This window comes from Trachymyrmex cornetzi, unplaced genomic scaffold (assembly GCF_001594075.2).
Source record: "Trachymyrmex cornetzi isolate Tcor2-1 unplaced genomic scaffold, Tcor1.1 scaffold123, whole genome shotgun sequence".
Lineage (NCBI taxonomy): Eukaryota > Metazoa > Arthropoda > Insecta > Hymenoptera > Formicidae > Trachymyrmex > Trachymyrmex cornetzi.
Genome location: NW_017295795.1, coordinates 109,055 through 114,948, shown reverse-complemented (window position 1 = coordinate 114,948; position 5,894 = coordinate 109,055). Strand labels below are relative to the sequence as shown.

The window sequence follows — 5,894 nt, the reverse complement described above, 5'->3', positions numbered from 1 at the left end:
TATATATATATATATATCTTTTCTCTCATATCAAGTATATTCTGTAAAAATGTCCCCCAAAATAGAAATATTAAATAGAACTATGAATATTTTCTCTTTATATTTGTAGTACATATAATTTTATTCTATTTTCTTCTTGTGTTTTTCTTCCTTTTCACAAGTAGTAAATTCCAAAATTTGAATAATTAAGATAAGTAGTATTTCTCATATCTTAATAATATTCTCAGTTAAGTGTTGGAAAATATGATTTATATGCATATTGCTTGGCAGAAAAATGATAACGTCTTTATCAGATTCAAAGATCATTTTAATAAGTGAATTCTTCGACAAACAATTACATTATTATAACGTTCATCGTAATAAACGGCGATGCAAGGTCGTCATTTGTGTAAGTACGTAACATTTAACCTTAGAATCAACGTCGTCACGATATAATACAGCGTCCGGAAATATTCGAGCCGCGTTTCGAGATGCTCATCACTTCGAAGCGAGCACGGTAAACGCAAATATTTTCGCAGAACGAATCGCTGCGACGAATTAAACTATCGTTCGCGCGATTTTAACAGCCTTGCCGCCACAGGCCAGCCGGTACGATCCTCGCCATCAGTCACGCGCGTAAACATTAATTAAGCATTTCGCGTACGACGTAGGCGTATTTTTGCAACGCGTGTTTTATAAACACATCGGTTGGCCCGAATTCGCTACTGAGGACTCGATGAATCACTTCTCGTACTACCGTTTTAACGTTTTGTCGAAGGAATAATCGATGGCTCAGCGGTTTCGAACATTGACAAAAAAGATTAGTAATAATAATGAAGCTTACATGGAAAGGACAATTTTGCTGAAGTATCTAAAAATTTAGTTAGATACGGATCGAAAATAATTTTATTTTGACATATCAAAATAATTATACTCGAGCTAGTTGCTAAAACGTTAAAACTTTTTGCAGCATTTCTTATTGTGTTTAATATTCTTAAAGTAATTATTTTGATGGCCCTACAAAATTATTTTTAGATTTGTGTCTACCTAAATTTTTAAATACTTTGGCAAAATCATTCTTTCCGTGTAGTTACTATAACTTTAGTGAATAGAAATAATTTCAAATGTTTGATTAATATTTTTACATTTAAATTTTTACAAAATATATTTGGTAGTTATACACTGAAGAAAGAGTTTGATTGCATTAATTGGGATTCTTGTTGAAAATAATTTTGGTTTACAGAATAAAACATTTTTCTTAGTGTGGTCGAAATAACCAAATTTCTGATGTGATCAGAATCATCTTTTCATTCGTCCATTTTCCATCAAAAGTTTTTCCCTGCAATATTACCAAACTTTTTTCAACGAAAGAAAAATAACTCTGGTATCGACAGATAAAAATTACGAAGAAAAATACGAATACGAAAGGATCTGGCTACACTTAAGAAAAAAAGCTGTATATGTTTGACTTAAATACGTACGTTCTCAAATGAAAGAAATTAAAACGAACTAAACTAATTTAGTCAAACTCGTAGTAAAATTAACAAGTTTTTTTCCTCAGTATTATAGTTCAAATTAAACAAGTATCTCGCAAAGGCAAACGGGATCTACCTCGCGAGACGAAATTCAGCTTGCGAAGTTGGATCCCTTTCGCGCGCGCGCATCTCGAGGGAGATTTTATACGTCGCGGCTGAGAATACGCGGACGAGAGAAATCAGAGAATATTCACCGAGAAGACTCGTTTCAAAAATTCCGCGAATAAACGAGATGAAAACAAACATCGAGCGACGATGCCGCGCTTCGGCGAAGCGCGCCAGCAGCCTTGCTTCACCGAGCGGATGCGCGAAAACAACGTCGAACTCACAATTCGAGAGAGAAATGCTGACAGAAAAATCACAGGAACGTAATTGCGATCGCGTTGTGCTATTCTCGCGATATATATCATATAATTCCTTTCCGAGTTGCTTTTCGTAGATTCGTGCCTCTCGGAATCCCGTTATTCTCTATATACACAGAAAAATTATACATACCGTACGCAAGTAATAATTATACTTGTTTCAAGTATTTCAAAAGTTCATATATTCGCAAATCATAAGTTCACAAGCGTCAAATTTATTTAAAATATATTTTAAGTTCTAAATCCTAGTGTAGAGTTTAATACTTCAATCAAAATTATTAAATTAAAACAAATTCGACTTGCTTGTTATATAAAGTCACTTCTTCAATTTTACAATATTCTCCAACAAAAATTTAATTCTTGTTTTGAGTTGTATAATGATAAGTTTTTCTAAAATTTGTAATAAGTATATTTTAAGGTTATTATCAAGAAGATATTTTTTGTTAAAGATAACCGTTACTTAAAAGGAAGAAAGTAAATTAAGCAGTTACTTTCTTATGTTAGTAATAGAGTAACACTTTTCTTCAGTAATAGAATAACATTTTTCTGTGTGATTCTGTGTATAACAATAATAGGTATGGAAAAAACGGAATACGAATCAATCAACGTAGAATTTTCCTCCTCTGATTGTATCTTGTTCCCAGATCGCGTAATCCTTGATCGATAGTTCTCGTCCTGTCGAGAAATTAAATAAACGCCGAGTGTAATATATATAATGCTCGCCGTGCACGCCCGAGATACTTCTAGTATCTCGAATCGCATCGTCGACTGTTAGCGGTATTCGCACTTCGCTTGAGTGCAATTAAATTCAATTAAAATTAAGATTTCTAGCAAGCTCTTATTCCATCTAAAATACGCCCGTTACAAAAGTGATTTACTATGCAAACTTAAAAGTCATAATTAAAAAAAACAAAATAATGGTATTATAAAATGTTTCTATTGAATTAAACTAAATAAAAAATTTTTTTAATAAAATAGAGACAAAGCTTTTTTTTTAAATAACAAAGCGAGACTTTGGCTTTTAAATTATTGACTTCGTAAACTTAAAAATCACAAATAAAGAGGAGAGTTAATGTGATTGTCTTTCATAAATATTTCTATTGAATTAATTTAAATTAAAAATTTTTTATAAATATATGTTATATATATAACTTAGAGAGGTTTTTTTAAATAACATGAAGCAAGATTTTGGCTTCTAAATTATTGACTTTTACATTCTCTTAAGTCTATAGTGTAAATTTAATTTAATTTATGTCGTCACTTCTCTTATATCGTTATTTTATACTAAAATAATGGAGTCAAATAGTTTAAATTTGGTTAATATAATGTCACATTATAACCATTGTCAAATATAACAATTGTTTTAGCATAAAATAATGATATAATTGAGCAGTGGCGGTTTGTATTAGATTAAATTGAACACTAGATTTAACAGTGCAAATAAAAAGAAATGTAAAAGACATTAATAAGCGATAGTTTTTTTATGAAATGTTTCTATTAAATTAGTCCAAGTTAAAGATTCAAAAAAAAAATAAATTAAAGACGTCATTTTTTCTTAATAAATAGCAAAGCAAGAATATGGCTTTCAAATTATTAATTCCGTAAATTGAAAAGCTACAAATAAAGTGAAAAATTGAAGAGACTAAGTAATTATAAAATTCTATTGAATTAATCAGAATTAAGAATTTTTTAAATAAACTGAAACCAATGTTTTCTTAAATATCACAAGATTCTGGCTTTTGAATTATTGACTTCATAAATTTGAATCACATAAATAAGGGAAAAGAAATTATATAAATAAAGAAAAAAGTAAAAACTACTAAGTGATATTCTTTTTTATAAAATATTTCTATTGAATAGTCTAATTTAAGGATTTCTTTAATAAATAGGAAAGACGCGGAATTTTCTCAAATGACGAACTAAGACTGTTGTTTTCAAATTATTGCCGGAATTATAAACACAAGTTTTTGAATTGATTAATTCTCAAATGAAAGCGTCTTTCTTCGCTTGATTTCAGATGGATTTCATTAACGGAAACAGTCCTCTAATCTCACGGCTAACTTCACAGATATCTAATAGCGAAAAATTATGGCGGATAATGTCCTTTCGCCGAGGAAAACCGGATTCCGGCAACGATTATTATGTATTATACAAGCGCAGCCGTATAAATATAGAAATCATACTCAATTCAATCTCCGAAATCCATATTCGTATCTGTGATTAAATAAACCGGGCGCGTTCCGTACACGATTTGAGGCATCGGTCGTTACGAGTCGTTGCACTTTTCCATGGCCAACAGGTGGTAGCGGCTCTGCTCCGAGAGCGAGGAAACGCGACCGAAAGGGACTCCGAAATAACGACGCGTTCACGCAAACACACATGCACACGCACTTACCTTGAAAATCCAATGAATCTTAGAATAGCGATGATGTTTCTGGTACGACGAGGCCAAGATCCTTCGGTTGCTCCGTTCCCGTCTCTCACATAGGCTGCTGCGTTCACTCCGAACAACTCCGAAAAGGATTCTTTCGAGCGATCCACTTAAAGTTAGGCACAGAATGTTTCACAGGATTCGCAATACCCAACACCAGATTACGACGATAGATACACGCGACTTGTCGCGCCGCGACGCGCGACTGTTGCAAACGCCGCAAACGGTTCGTATTCGCGAGACGAGACGAGACCGGGGACGGCGGGGACGTGCGAAATCGCGCAACGCGACGGCGGCGCGACGCAAGGAGTGAAGGAGAAGAACGGCTTACAGGTACGAACGACGCGACGCGCAAACGAAACATGGAGTGAGACCGGCGGAGCAAACGTTACGGCGCGCTCGGTGGTCGTTGCACGAACTACGGCGGAGATAGTCGAGCGTGAGCCGCGAACGCCGCGAACGGCGGTAGGGCGGACAGGGATAGCTGAGCCTGCCGAGCAATGAGCATTGTCCGTATGGCAATGGCGCTCGACGGCGCCGGCTCGACCGGTAGACGTTCTCGGTTCTCGTTTGCGTCGCACTTCACTTAATTGAATTGAACGCTTGTGTTTGGAGTGATATTACAGGACAGTAGTTGTTGCAGGACATATTTTTCAAGCATTTTGATTGACCGCAGGACAGAGAGACTGTCGAATCTTTCTATCTTATAATCAATCTATAGGCTTGAAAAATTTGTTGTACAACAAATATATGTAATAACGGCCTGACTGCTGTTGGTTTGCGTAGGTATATTATGTGTATGAATTATGTACGTGTGCTGCGAGTGGTTATCGATGATTGATAAATACTCTTTTAATAACTTGGTAATTATAGAAATACACGAATGCATGTAAATAAATCTGGGCAAAGAAAATTATCTGAATATTAACGAATTCGTTAACTTCAAATATTTCCCCTTAATTATACACACCTTTGGGTCATTTGTGCCCTGTATATTTCTTTTCTTTGAAATATAACACTAAGAGCACCTAATCAAATACTAGTCTATTTTCTATTCCTAAAAAAGGTTTGGCATGTAGAGAATAAATTTGTGCGTTGCGGGCCTCAATTCGTGCGTATCCTTTAAGGGGATGCTGGATCGACGGCCGAACTTGGCCGAAGTCGATAGTACAGATTCTTTTAAATTCCAAATTCGATAATAGTGACATTTTTCATTTATTTCTTATACTTATTATATATCATTGTGTCTCGCTCAAACACATTCATCTGTCCTTATCTAACATATTGCAACGCCATCTCTTAGAAAGAGATCAACTAAAATACTGCTCGATTTGACGGCTTCAAGTCAATTTTATTCGTAGCATCCCAGATAGACAAATACCTCCACGGTATTAGTACGGTGAGCGTACGGCGTACTATACGTGCCGATACCGTACCTGTCAGGTACGTGCGTACCTAAAGGGTACAGTACCGGTACACCGTATTTTTAGTACGCTGTACCGATAATGTACGCCTTAGGTACGCATGTTATTAAAATTAATTAATTTTATAGTTTTATTGCTAAAATGAGTATTATTATTGATTAAT

The 5,894-nt window shown here is 34.7% G+C and overlaps 1 protein-coding gene across 1 annotated transcript in view; it reads right to left on the bottom strand.

Moving 5' to 3' along the window:
• The window catches only part of LOC108770154 (uncharacterized), a 144,242-nt gene extending 139,706 nt beyond the window's left edge, over positions 1 to 4,536 (bottom strand). The window contains exon 1 of the mRNA XM_018521586.1: positions 4,272 to 4,536. The gene's annotated coding sequence lies outside the window, so the exon portion shown is untranslated. The remainder of the gene's footprint in view (positions 1 to 4,271) is intronic.
• Between the last annotated feature and the right edge of the window lie 1,358 nt (positions 4,537 to 5,894).